At 43.9% G+C, this 14,770-nt stretch overlaps 1 protein-coding gene across 3 annotated transcripts in view; it reads right to left on the bottom strand.

The window, feature by feature from the left end:
* The window catches only part of rap1aa (RAP1A, member of RAS oncogene family a), a 147,317-nt gene that overhangs the window by 112,165 nt on the left and 20,382 nt on the right, over positions 1 to 14,770 (bottom strand). Inside the window, exon 2 of one of the 3 annotated variants that reach the window (XM_048553554.2) lies at positions 6,463 to 6,565. The exons of the other annotated variants lie outside the window; for them this stretch is intronic. The gene's annotated coding sequence lies outside the window, so the exon portion shown is untranslated. The remainder of the gene's footprint in view (positions 1 to 6,462; positions 6,566 to 14,770) is intronic. 3 annotated transcript variants of the gene reach the window in all.

Raw genomic sequence — 14,770 nt, 5'->3', positions numbered from 1 at the left:
GCGAGAGAAAGGGGATAGGGCCAGTGTAGCTTTGGAAAAGGGATTGTTCTACGTATCCTACAAAGAGGCAGGCATAACTTGGAGCCCATGCAGGTACCCATAGCCACCCCCTTTGTCTCTTTCATTTCCTCCCACTTCCTACAGGCACTTTCCTTATTGAGCAAGAGAGAGTTTCCTTTCCCTAGTGATCCAAATAACCTGAAGATAATAAAATGAGGCACTGGATGAACACAGCAGGCCCAGCAGCATCTCAGGAGCACAAAAGCTGACGTGTCGGGCCTCGACCCTTCATCAGGGTCTAGGCCCGAAACATCAGCTTTTGTGCTCCTGAGATGCTGCTGGGTTCATCCAGCCTCACATTTTATTATTATCTTGGATTCTCCAGCATCTGCAGTTCCCATTATCACAAATAACCTGAAGAGCCAGTTTCATGATATATTGTGTACATTTGGCACATGAGCAATGCAAGTGCCATTGCAGTGTTACAAAGTTTGTAAATCTGACCTTGACTCTTTTCCTTATCATCAGCACAAAAACTTAAGTCACTGAAAGACGTGATCCATTTTTCTTCCCAACTGACAAGGAAACAATAGAAATTGAGGATGCCTTTGTGGGATTATAAGCACAAGACCCTAGAGTGGCAGTTTACCAGCCCATGTCTGCTACACCAAAGATGATGACGACTAATCTATGACACGAGTCTAAGTTTGCATTTCCACCTACTCCCACCTCGGCTAATTCTATTGCTCAGCACTTTTCACACCCTTCAAACTATTATTTCATAGTCCTACTATTAGCATTTTAATGACACTGATCGACAAAAACTACAGCAGATTTACTACTGAAACTTAAAATAGACAAGACTCCAAAGTCTATGCAACTTAATCTGTTTGCAAGATGATTAAAAGGAAACATTGCATAACTTTTATCACACTCTAATCACAGTATGTTATTGCTCAAGGCTTAGCTAGTGAGAAATCGTGCAACTGTGTTGGGCAGTGCAGCCCAGCCAACATAAGAGGAAACCACACTTCAACCACCTTGAAAAACAAACTTAACACTGGGTTTCAAACAGGAAGTGCTGAACACTAATTCCTGAGAAATAATGCTTGGGTAGCCAATGAGGAAGTGAATAAATACAAAAAAATCTCAACTACATCAGTGCTGAACATCACATACAACTACAGTAGAAGTGCACTCAGACCCGATGCAGACCAGCTGGAAGGAGTATTTCTCGGGAATTAGTGTTCAGCACTTCCTGTTTGAAACCCAGTGTTAAGTTTGTTTTTCAAGGTGGTTGAAGTGTGGTTTCCTCTTATGTTGGCTGGGCTGCACTGCCCAACACAGTTGCACGATTTCTCTGATGAAGGGTCTAGGCCCGAAACGTCAGCTTTTGTGCTCCTGAGATGCTGCTTGGCCTGCTGTGTTCATCCAGCCTCACATTTTATTATCTAGGAGTATTTGCTGACATCTTTAACCTCTCCTTGCTACAATCTGAAGACCCCATCTGCTTCAAGATAATCATACCGGAACCAGAGAAAACACATACAACGCGCCTCAATGTCTATCACCCAATGGCTCTCATCTATAACTACGAAGTGCCTTGAGGGGTTAGCCATGGCTCACGTTAATTCTAGCCTCACCACCTGTCTCAATTCCCTGTAATTTGCTTACTAGTACAACAGGTCCACAGCAATTGCCGTTTGCCTAGCCCTACATTCAGCCCTGGAACATCTGAATAAAAATATCTACGTCAGGCTTCTGCTTATTGACTGCAGCTCCACCCTCAAACACCAAAATGCCAAACAAGCTAATCTCCAAACCTAGACCCAAGTCTTGGCCTCACCATCTGCAACTGGATCCTCAGCTTCCTAACCCACAGACTGCACTGAAGATAGACAACACTATCCTCAGCCATGAACGCACAACACTGACACCCTGCAAGGATACGTACTCTGTTCCCTACTGTACTCCTTGTACACATGATTATGGCCAAATTTCACCTAAACACCATCTACATGTTCATTGCCACCACGAGTGTAGACTAGATATCAAACAACTCAATGCTTGGTGTCATGGTGTAAGGATAACGCTCCCTCAAACTAAAGAGCCAATCATCAATCGCATGAAGAAAGGAGCAGGGTGTGACCCCACTGACATCAACAGGGGGGGGGGGGGGGGGGGGGGGGGGGGCAGCAGTGGTGGCAGGTGTGTGCGTGCGCGGAGCACATCATGTTCAACACCGGTCCAGCAGTGACGATAACCAACAATCCGTCCGACTCTCTCATTTGGATGAGATGGTCAAGGCGGCACAACGCCTCTTCCTCATATCTAAGTAATTTTGGTATGTCCATAAGGTCCCGCACTAACTTTTACAGATGTGCCATTGAAAGCATTCTAACTGGATGCATCACAGCTTGGTATGGCAACTGCTCTGCCCAGGACTGTAAGAAAATACAGAAAGTCATGAACACAGCCCAGGCTACCACACAAGCCAACCTCTGACCCATGAGCTCTATCTACACATCTCATTGGCTGCTTTTCTGCCTCCCACCCTGATTAAACTCTTCCAATCTCTTCCATCAGACAAAAAAGGTACAAAGATTTAAACACATGTACTAACAGGTTCAAAAGCAGCTTCTTCCCTGCTCCCTATTTCAGAACCCTCTCCCCCTCCCTCTTTTCTGAAGAAGGGTCTTGGCCCGAAACGTCAGCTTTTGTGCTCCCAAGATACTGCTGTGTTCATCCAGGTCCACACTTGTTATATTCTTCCCTGCCATTATTAGACTGCTGAATGGACCTCTAATTTAAAATCTAATGTTGATCTTGCTTTTGTGTGCCTCCTGTGCAAAGTAATGTTGTAACCTCACTGTTTAAACACACTATGATCCGTATGTTTTGTTTGCTATAACCTGCTTGCATCACACTCCAAGCAATAAACTTTTCACTGTGATAATGGGAACTGCAGATGCTGGAGAATCCAAGATAATAAAATGTGAGGCTGGATGAACACAGCAGGCCCAGCAGCATCTCAGGAGCACAAAAGCTGACGTTTCGGGCCTAGACCCATCAGAGAAGGGGATGGGGTGAGGGTTCTGGAATAAATAGGGAGGGGGGGGGGGGGGGGGGGGGGGGGGGGGGAGGCGGACCGAAGATGGAGAGAAAAAAGAAGATAGGTGGAGAGGAGAGTATAGGTGGGGAGGTAGTGAGGGGATAGGTCAGTCCAGGGAAGACGGACAGGTCAAGGAGGTGGGATGAGGTTAGTAGGTAGGAGATGGAGGTGCGGCTTGGGGTGAGAGGAAGGGATGGGTGAGAGGAAGAACAGGTTAGGGAGGCAGAGACAGGTTGGACTGGTTTTGGGATGCAGTGGGTGAAGGGGAAGAGCTGGGCTGGTTGTGTGTTGCAGTGGGGGGGGGGGGGGGGGGGTCGAACTGGGCTGGTTTTGGGATGCGGTGGGGGAAGGGGAGATTTTGAAGCTGGTGAAGTCCACATTGATACCATTGGGCTGCAGGGTTCCCAAGCGGAATATAAGTTGCTGTTCCTGCAACCTTCGGGTGGCATCATTGTGGCACTGCAGGAGGCCCATGATGGACATGTCATCTAAAGAATGGGAGGGGGAGTGGAAATGGAAATGGTTTGCGACTGGGAGGTCGTTTTTTTTTAAAAAAGTGTAGGACCCTTCAACAAAAAGCAATGGGAATGCTATCTGATCTGGTGCAGTTACTCTTGTGCAGATAGACAATTTTTGGAAAGATTTTGTAAAATGGTCCAAGTACTGAAATAGTATCCCTAGTATTAAAGGGGCAATATTAACAGACAACACAACTCGATCATTTTAAAGTCAGTGTGGAGCTGCAGGAACACAGGTCATGCAACAGAGTAGGAAAGTCAACATTTCAGGTTGGGACCCTTCATCCTACTCCTCTGATGCTGCCTGACCTGCTGAGTTCTCCAGCTCCACATTGTGTTGTCTGACTACAGCATCTGAAATTCATGGTACCTTCATTCATTTTAAAATGGGGAAACAATCTGGAATTGCACATTTAAAGTGGGACTATTTGAGTAGCAATTACCATTTAGTACTGGGGACACTATTTCAGTACTTGGACCATTTTAGACAATTTTTGGAAAGATTTTATATCTGCACAAGAGTAATTGCACCAGATCAGGTAGCATGCCCATTGCTTTTTGTTGAAGGGTCCTACACTTTAAAGAAAGTTTGGTTTATTGTCATATGTACCAAGTACAGTGATAAGTTTATTATATTATAATCCTGTACCTCAAACAGGTAGGTCATTTACACCTCAAAGCTTCCACGTGCAAAAGAAACTCATCTCAAACTGAGAATGCATTTGAAGTCAATGCAAATTTTCAAATTGTACAACAGGAAGGTTTAGAAATAATTAAGTTATTTACTCCCTCTTCCTCCCCACTCAGAAAGGTTTTCCTTGTGCTAACCTTGCCAATGTCAAAGAAAAAATGATTACACACAAAAGAGGAGATTCCCAAAATATAGCTCAAAAGCTGTATCCCAGCCCGGATATTTCACTATGCTCCAGATTTCCAGATTAAATTAAGAGCTTGAAGTCTTGCAGGAGGTTGCCCATCCTGATGTCTTAAATTTCAGTTTGTGTACAGCCATTTAAAAACTGTAGCTAAAACAAATGCTAGAGAAACTCAGCAGCTTCTGAAGGGTCATGCTTAAAACACAAACTATCCACAGATGTTGCGAGACCTACTCAGTTTCTTCAGCATTTTCTGTGCTTGTTTCAGATTTCCAGCATCCACAGTATATTGCTCTCAAAGTCTGTAGATGTTTTACACAGACCAATCTTGGTGTTATTGTTGTTCCCCAACAGCAGGTTTTGCAGAGCCAGCTACATTTCATCAAGGAGAATTTGGGAATTTTCTTTGGTGGCTGATCATCAAGTAATTCCAGTTAGGCTCAGAATATACAAAAAATTCAAGGGTTAAGTTCTTTAAAAACTGATAAGACACCCGAACTGCTTTGGAGGAATGCCAAGTGGTTTTCAAATACTTTGAATTTTGGTGCAGTTTCTCTGATTTTACAACATAATGGCTTTTATGAAATAAAAGACACACTTCAAGCAGAGAACGACAATCAAATCTCAGTCAACATGCAATATTGGCAAATCCACACCCTGTAGATCATCAACATCAAATGTTGGAAAGGGAAATGTACTCATACTTTGAATATTAAGTCTACTGCATATTGGAGACAATATACATCTGTAAGAATTATTCCAGGTCCTTCCTTACGCAAAAGATGAGCAACGTATGCTGCTACAGATCCGTGGAATTGTTCCTAATGGTCATGTTATAATGCAAAACATGATCCCCACTGAATTTAAAATGTGAGGCTGGATGAACACAGCAGGCCAAGCAGCATCTCAGGAGCACAAAAGCTGACGTGTCGGGCCTAGACCCTTCATCAGAGAGGGGGATGGGGAGAGTCTCTGATGAAGGGTCTAAGCCCGAAACGTCAGCTTTTGTGCTCCCGAGATGCTGCTTGGCCTGCTGTGTTCATCCAGCCTCACATTTTATTATCTTGGAATTCTCCAGCATCTGCAGTTCCCATTATCTCTCTCCCCACTGAATTTAACTGATCCAGAGTTAAACAGTGTCCTATTTTAGTTTTTAAAGTTCACTCACAGGAATGGGTGTCACTGGCCAGGCCAGCATTTAACAAAATTGACCAGAAGAAGGAAGACAGTCAAGTCAATCACAGCACTTGGGTCTGGAGTCACATGGGAGGCCAGGCAAGAAAACTACCAGCCTTTGCAGTATCAGTGAACCAGACAGTTAGGGATAAGACCTATCAATGGCCTCCTGGTCATCATTGGAGCCTTAATTCCAGATTATTTACTGAATTTCATCTCCACAATCTGCCTGGGTAGGATTCAAATCTGAGTATCCAGAGCATTACCAGGGTGTCTGGATTAATAGTATAGCGATCGCCACGCAACCGGCACAGCTCTGTTCCAGAACTGTTTCCTTTTTCTTTCATGTAATAACGAATCAGGATCACTTCACGACTAGGCAGAGAAAGTGAAAAATACTTGCCTCCTTTGTGCCATATCTAATTTTCAGAGTATATGCTGCAAGATTCTCAACATCTCCTGGCCATGAAATTTGAACAAGTTACTTGATTTGATAAGTTTACTGTATCAAAAGGACCTGGAAGATACTTAGTAGGTACTGGTTTTCCCATCTGAAGCTAGATAACAATTACAATTACAAAGTAGACAATAAAGATAGTTACAAAGCAAGTCAACTCACTGTTAAATGTTCTTTACACAACGGGTATAGATTAAATGCTACAAAACTAGAAGCCAGATCCAAAAATTTAAGAAACATGTAGCAAGTGCCCCAAAATGTAACTTTCAATTTGTCCAATAAAGTGCACATTCCAAATATGACTGCGATGCATTTACCACTGACCTTGAATTCAAGTCAGTCCAAATGAAGCTATAGTGGCCCAAGAAATTGGTTCCAGATAGGCTCCTTTAAAGAAGCCTAAGGCATTCATGTCATCCCAGCATATCTGAGAAAGACAATAATGGAAAGCCACTTTCATTAATCAGCCAATTAACTGAAAAAACCAAGGCAGACTTTATGATTTTGCTTGAGCCAGTTAAAAAGTGACCAAGTCTAAAAAGTGTGACACTTACAAGCTACTGATGATTTCAGAAGCAAATAAGCATCTTTACAAGTGTTTATTTATTAGCAATATACATACATAACCAACATTTACTTACCAGACTCCATTTTAAAGCAGAAACAATGCAAAGCTAAAAGCAGGCAACTTTATCTTTCACAACTTATTAAAAATAATTGGCATTTATTGTATTGTTAGAAGGTTGTCCAATTTTTAAATAAAGTAATAAGCTTTTCCCCCTCATGTACAAAATTAATCAGCTTTAAACTTTTACCATAAAAATCAAGTGGCATGAAGGCGGCAAAAGGCCTACAGGATGTGATTTATTTAGGCATTCTGACAAAGTCCCATTAAAAGAGTAATCCATAAAACTGAAGTGCATGGGACTGGGAGTAGTGTATGAAGACAAATATAAAATTGATTTGAAGATGGGAAAGAAGGAGAAATAAGACAATAGGCTATTGTACAAAATCCAGAGGAATGGAAATGTGGGAGATATAGCAGTTTGGATCAGAAATTGGCTTGCTGAAAGAAGACAGAGGATGGTAGTTGATGGGAAAATGTTCATCCTGGAGACCAGTTACTAGTGGTGTACCGCAAGGGTCGGTGTTGGGTCCACTGCTGTTTGTCATTTTTATAAATGGCTTGGATGAGGGCGTAGAAGGATGGGTTAGTAAATTTGCAGACGACACGAAGGTCAGTGGAGTTGTGGATAGTGACCAAGGATGCTGTAGGTTGCAGAGAGACATAGATAAGCTGCAGAGCTGGGCCGAGAGGTGGCAAATGGAGTTTAATGCAGACAAGTGTGAGGTGATGCACTTTGGTAGGAGTAACCGGAAGGCAAAGTACAGGGCTAATCGTAAGATTCTTAGTCGTGTAGATGAGCAGAGAGATCTGTGTCCATGTACACAGATCCTTGAAAGCTGCCACCCAGGTTGACATGGCTGTTAAGGCGGCATACAGTGTTTTAGCTTTTATTAAGAGGGATCGAGTTCCTGAACCAAGAGGTTATGGTGAAGCTGTACAAAACTCTGGTGCGGCCGCACTTGGACTATTGTGTCCAGTTCTGGTCACCGCATTATAAGAAGGATGTGGAAGCTTTGGAAAGGGTGCAGAGGAGATTTACTAGGATGTTGCCTGGTATGGAGGGAAGGTCTTACGAGGAAAGGCTGAGGGACTTGAGGCTGTTTTCATTAGAGAGAAGAAGGTTGAAAGGTGACTTAATTGAAACATAAAATAATCAGAGGGTTCCCTAGGGTGGATAGGGAGAGCCTTTTTCCTAGGATGACGACGGCGAGCAGGAGGGGTGAAAGATATAGGACAGATGTCAGAGGCAGTTTCTTTACTCAGAGTATTAAAGGAATGGAATGCTTTGCCTGCAATGGTAGTAGATTCACCAGCTTTAGGTACATTTAAGTTGTCATTGGACAAGCATATGGACGTACATGGAATAGTGTAGGTTAGATGGGCTTGAGATCGGTGTGACAGGTCGGCACAACATCGACAGCCGAAGGGCCTGTACTGTGCTGTTATGTTCTATGTTCTATGTTCTACGTAGGTCTGAATGTTAGGCAGTATCTAGGAGTATTGCAGGGATCAGTGCTGGCACCCCAGCCATTCACGATGTTAATAATTTAAACAAGAGACCCAAATGTAATATCGAAATTTGCAAGTGACAACACTGGATGGAAAGGTGAGCTGAGAGGAGAGCACAGATGCTGTAACGTGACCAGAACAAGTAGAGTGAATGGCAAAGATAATTTCACATAGATTAATGAGATATCCACTTTGGTAGCACAAAAACGATGACAGATTCTTTGAACAACTTTAAATTGAGGGGGGGAACATTCAGTGACACCATTTGCTGAAAATAAGCACAGGTGCAGCAGGCAGTAATGAAGGCAAAGCTAGTGCCATTGGGTGTTCGTAGTGAGAAGATTCAAGTACAGCAACAAGACATCCCTGTTGTAGGAAGGTTTACTAAATTAATCGTTGGGGTGGCATAACTGTGCAGGAGCATGGGTTGACTGGAGTTTAGAAAAACGGGGTACTTGTAGAAACCCACAAAATTCTAACAGGACCAGGCAGGTCAGATGGAGGATGGATGTTTCCAATTGTGGAAGATTCTAGAACTAGGGGTCATAATTTAAGCATTAGGAAGAAGGGGTAAACCTTTTAAGATGGAAATGAGAAGTTTCATCACCGAGGGAGTGATTAGCCTGCGGAATTCACCAACACAAAGTGGTTGAGGTAGATATAGCTCTTTAGCTAAAAGGATCACAGGACATGGAGGCATGAGGGGAAGACGAGAACAGGATTAGGGTCTGAGCTCATTGATCTGCGATCATCATACTGAACGACAACAGGTCAAAAGGCCTACTGCTGCTCCTATGCCTCTCTTTCTGTGCATGTTTATATTTCACAGGTACAATGTTGCAAACCATGTATTAGATAAAGTCCACCCAGCCATCTCCAGTTGACATTCAACAGCAGTATCAAATCGTTGAAACTCACGTTACAAAACTGACATCCTTGGGGTAACCACTGACCAGAAGTGGAATGGGTCCAACCAAATGCAATGGCTGCATGAGTAAGTCTGTGTGATTCTCAGTCAATAACTCACCTTTTGAATCCTGTTTTTATACATAAAGGTCAACTTAGGGGCATGATGAAATACTCTCCACTGCCAGGATGGGCAACTCCACTCAAGCTTGACAGCAACATGGACAAAAACTACTTGATTGATGCCTCTTTCAACAATGGCAACAGTATCATACTATATTTCAAAGCCTCCTTTAACTGCTCCTTCTAAACAGATTTACCAACGCCAGATCTTTTAACTACCAAGGTGATCAAGGATAGCAGATACAACACCACAACCTACACATTCCTCTCCAAACCACTCACTGTCCATACTTGGAAGCATATAATCAACCCCTCATTGTCTTTGAGTTAAAATCCTGGAATTCCCTTAAAAATTAAGATACCCCACCCCCCCCCCAAGTCAGCAATGCTTCAAGGTAACAGCTCAACACCACTTTCTCAAATGAAATTAGATACTGTTAATAAATGCTACCTTGTCAATAACACCAGCAGCACATGAAAGAATATGAACCTCAGGTATTAGTGTCATTTAGCACATGTAAATGTTATTCCCACCCATGGGCAATCAGTGAATGGGATCCAGGCAATAATTCAAAATGTGACAGGTTGTTTTAAGATTTGCAGAAGAAAGGCTGAAAGATCATCCTCAATGTGTCCGATCTTTATGCCCAGTAACTGCTGTAGCAAGATCTCTTGCTTTATGCAGCGCCATTTGCACTTTGATGTAAACAGTACAACTAGCGTAACTAAATAATGCACGTGCAAATTACTGGAATTTGCTTTACCAATTACAGTACTTGAGAAATGATATAGCACACATTCAGACAATTAGGCAAATCTAGCTGTAAGCATTCGTGACTCATTCACCATTTTTATCTGGATGTATCATAGCATTGCTTGGCAACTACCCTTCGGAAGACACTAGAGCCATGAACACGGAGCCTTGGGAGTGTAGGTCAGTTTCTTGAAAGTGGAGTTGCAGGTAGATAGGATAGTGAAGGTGCCATTTGGCATGCTTGTCTTTATTGGTCAATGGAATATAGAGGGAGGTCATGTTGCGGCTGTACAGGACATTGGCTTGGCCGTTTTATTTTCCTTTAGTCATTCACAGGATGAGAGCTTTGCATTTAACAGCATTTATTGCCATCCTCCAACTTCCCAGAGGGCAGCTGAGGGTCAACCACAATGCTGTGGGTCTGGAGTCACATGTAGGCCAGACCAGGTAAGGATGGCAGTTTCCTTCCCTAAAAGGATATAAGCGAGCCAGAGATGGGTTTTTCCAACAACCAGCAGTGGATTCATGGTTGTTAGATTCTCAATTCCACACATTTATTGAATTTAAATTCCATCAGCCATGGTCGGATTCATAGCCAGAATGTTATCTTGGTCACTGGATTTTCAGTCCAGCAATATCATTAGCAAGGCATATCATGAGGCAGTAGCAAGAGGTAGACCAGCGAGTGGGAAGTATTTTCCTGGGAAGGAACCAAGGGATCGGTTAAAGTGTGTTTGCTTTAATGCAAGGAGTATCAGGAATAAAAGTGATGAACTTAGAGCATGGATCAGTACCTGGTGCTATGATGTTGTGGCCATAACAGAGACATGGGTTTCTCATGGGCAGGAATGGTTGCTGGATCTTCCAGGGTTTAGAACATTTAAAAAGAATAGGGAGGGGGGAAAAAGAGGAGGGGGTGTAGCACTACTAATCAGAGAGGGTATCACAGCTACAGAAGCTTCCTTTGTCGAGGAAGATCTGCCTACTGAGTCAGTATGGGTGGAAATTAGGAACAGCAAGGGAGTAGTCACCTCGTTAGGGGTTTACTACAGGCCCCCCAATAGCAGCAGGGAGATTGAAGAAAGCATAGGTCGACTGATTTTGGAAAAGTGTGCACGCAGTAGGGTTGTTGTAATGGGTGACTTTAACTTTCCTAATATTGATTGGAACCTCCTTCGAGCAGAAGATTTGAATGGAGCTGTTTTTGTAAGGTGTGTTCAGGAGGGTTTCCTAACGCAGTACGTTGACAGGCCGACGAGGGGAGAGGCCATTCTAGACTTGGTGCTCGGAAACGAGCCAGGGCAGGTATCAGATCTTGTGGTGGGAGAGCATTTTGGTGATAGTGACCATAACTGCCTCACATTCTACATAGCTATGGAGAAGGAGAGGATTAGGCAAAATGGGAGGATATTTAATTGGGGAAGAGGAAACTATGATGCGATTAGACATGAGTTAGGAAGCATGGACTGGGAGCAGTTGTTCCATGGTAAGGGAACTACAGACATGTGGAGACGGTTTAAGGAACAGTTGTTGAGAGTGATGAGTAAATATGTCCCTCTGAGACAGGCAAGAAGGGGTAAGATTAAGGAACCTTGGATGACGAGAGCGGTGGAACTTCTAGTGAAAAGGAAGAAGGTAGCTGACATAAGGTGGAGGAGGCTAGGGTCAAGTTCAGCTAGAGAGGATTACATGCAGGCAAGGAAGGAGCTCAAAAATGGTCTGAGGACAGCCAGGAGGGGGCACGAGAAAGGCTTGGCAGAAGGAATCCGGGAAAACACAAAGGCATTTTACACTTACGTGAGGAATAAGAGAATGATCAAAGAAAGAGTAGGGCCGATCAGGGATAGCATAGGGAACTTGTGTGTGGAGCCTGAGGAGGTAGGGGAAGCCCTAAATGAGTTTTTTGCTTCTGTCTTTACGAAAGAAACGAACTTTGTAGTGAATGAAACCTTTGAAGAGCAGGTGTGCATGCTGGAATGGATAGAGATAGACGAAGCTGATGTGCTGAAAATTTTGTCAAACATTAAGATTGACAAGTCGCCAGGCCCGGATCAGATTTGTCCTCGGCTGCTTTGGGAAGCGAGAAATGCAATTGCTTCGCCACTTGCGAAGATCTTTGCATCCTCGCTCTCCACTGGAGTCGTACCTGAGGACTGGAGAGAGGCAAATGTAATTCCTCTCCAAGAAAGGAAATAGGGAAATCCCCAGCAATTATAGACCGGTAAGTCTCACGTCTGTCGTCTGCAAGGTGTTAGAAAGGATTCTGAGGGATAAGATTTATGACCATCTGGAAGAGCATGGCTTGATCAAATACAGTCAACACGGCTTTGAGGGGGGTAGGTCATGCCTTACAAACCTTAGAGTTTTTTGAGGATGTGACTAGAAAAGTTGATGAGGGTCGAGCTGTGGATGTGGTGTATATGGACTTCATTAAGGCATTTGATAAGGTTCCCCATGGTAGGCTCATTCAGAAGGTCAGGAGGAATGGGATACAGGGGAACTTAGCTGCTTGGATACAGAATTGGCTGGCCAACAGAAGACAGCGCGTGGTAGTAGAAGGAAAATATTCTGCCTGGAAGTCAGTGGTGAGTGGAGTTCCACAGGGCTCTGTCCTTGGGCCTCTACTGTTTGTAATTTTTATTAATGACTTGGACGAGGGAATTGAAGGATGGGTCAGCAAGTTTGCAGACGACACAAAGGTCGGAGGTGTCGTTGACAGTGTAGAGGGCTGTTGTAGGCTGCAGCGGGACATTGACAGGATGTAGAGATGGGCTGAGAGGTGGCAGATGGAGTTCAACCTGGATAAATGCAAGGTGATGCATTTTGGAAGGTCGAATTTGAAAGCTGACTACAGGATTAAGGATAGGATTCTTGGCAGTGTGGAGGAACAGAGGGATCTTGGTGTGCAGATACATAGATCCCTTAAAATGGCCACCCAAGTGGACAGGGTTGTTAAGAAAGCATATGGTGTTTTGGCCTTCATTAAACGGGGGGATTGAGTTTATGAGTCGTGAGATCTTGTTGCAGCTCTATAAAACTTTGGTTAGACCGCACTTGGAATACTGCGTCCAGTTCTGGGCGCCCTATTATAGGAAAGATGTGGATGCTTTGGAGAGGGTTCAGAGGAGGTTTACCAGGATGCTGCCTGGACTGGAGGGCTTATCTTATGAAGAGAGGTTGACTGAGCTCGGTCTCTTTTCATTGGAGAAAAGGAGGAGGAGAGGGGACCTAATTGAGGTATACAAGATAATGAGAGGCATATATAGAGTTGATAGCTAGAGACTATTTCCCAGGGCAGAAATGGCTAGCACGAGGGGTCATAGTTTTAAGCTGGTTGGTGGAAAGTATAGAGGGGACGTCAGAGGCAGGTTCTTTACGCAGAGAGTTGAGAGAGCATGGAATGCGTTGCCAGCAGCAGTTGTGGAAGCAAGGTCATTGGGGTCATTTAAGAGACTGCTGGACATGTATATGGTCACAGAAATTTGAGGGTGCATACATGAGGATCAATGGTCGGCACAACATTGTGGGCTGAAGGGCCTGTTCTGTGCTGTACTGTTCTATGTTCTATTAGGCCAATGCCTCTCTGACTGAGAAGTATTGCACGCAGTTCTCGTCTCCTTCTAATGGGGAGACAGTGTTGCAAAATTGGAAAGGATTCAGACAAGATTAAGTGAGCATGTTGCTAGGGTTGGAGGGATTGAGCTGTAGGGAGGCGCTGAATAAGCTGGGGCTATTTTCCCTGAAGCAAAGGATGAGGGGTGACCTTGGAGATTTATAAAGGCCATGAGGGCCGCAGACAGGGTAAATAGACACAGTCTTTGACCCAGAGGGAGGGTGTCCCAAACTAGAGGGCAAAGGTTCAAGGTGAGAGGTGAAAGATGTAAAGAGAGACCTAAAGGGCAACTTTTCTCATGCAGAGGGTGGTGCGTATATGGAATGAGCTGCCAGAGGACATGCAGGAGGTTGGTACAGTTACAACATTTAAAAAAGGTATCTGGATGGGTACATGAAAAGGAAGCATTTGAGGGATATGCATCAAGTGGGCCTGGATTTATATAGGCTGTCTAGTCAACATTGGACAAAAGGGTCTGTTTCTGTGCTGTACATCTGTCTCTACGACATTCTTGTCCATCACACAAACCAACCTTCCATCCATTGTCTCTATGTATTTCTTGCTGTCTGCAACTAACCTAAAAGATTCCTTCCCACCACAGTTATACTCTTCCCATCAGGCAGAATATATGAAAAGTCTGAATACATCTACAGATTCAAGAACAGCTCCTTACCTGCTGTTCATCAGACTTTTGAACGGACCACAAATGTTAATTCTGATTTTTTCCTCTGCACCCGTTCAATTCCAGCCTTGGGTGACTGCGTGGAATTTGGACATTCTCCCTGTGTCTGTGTGGGTTTCCTCCCACAGTCCAATGATGTGCAGACTAGGTGGATTGGCCATGCTAAATTGCCCAGATAGTGTTCAGGGGTATGTGGGTTATATGGGGAATGGGTTTGGGTGGGATGCTTCAAGGGGCGGTGTGGACTTGTTGGGCCGAAGGGCTGTTGCCACTGTAGGGAATCTAATCTAAACCTCCTCTGCGGCTGTAACATTATTACGCACTATCCTGCTTCCCTAAAGCACTTCATATGGCATGATCTGCTTGTATAAGCATGTAGAACATCACCTTTCACTATATCGCAGTAAATGACAATTA

The sequence above is a fragment of the Stegostoma tigrinum genome, chromosome 21 (genome assembly GCF_030684315.1).
Source record: "Stegostoma tigrinum isolate sSteTig4 chromosome 21, sSteTig4.hap1, whole genome shotgun sequence".
Taxonomy (NCBI): Eukaryota; Metazoa; Chordata; class Chondrichthyes; order Orectolobiformes; family Stegostomatidae; genus Stegostoma; species Stegostoma tigrinum.
This window is presented reverse-complemented; position numbering and strand designations above follow the sequence as displayed.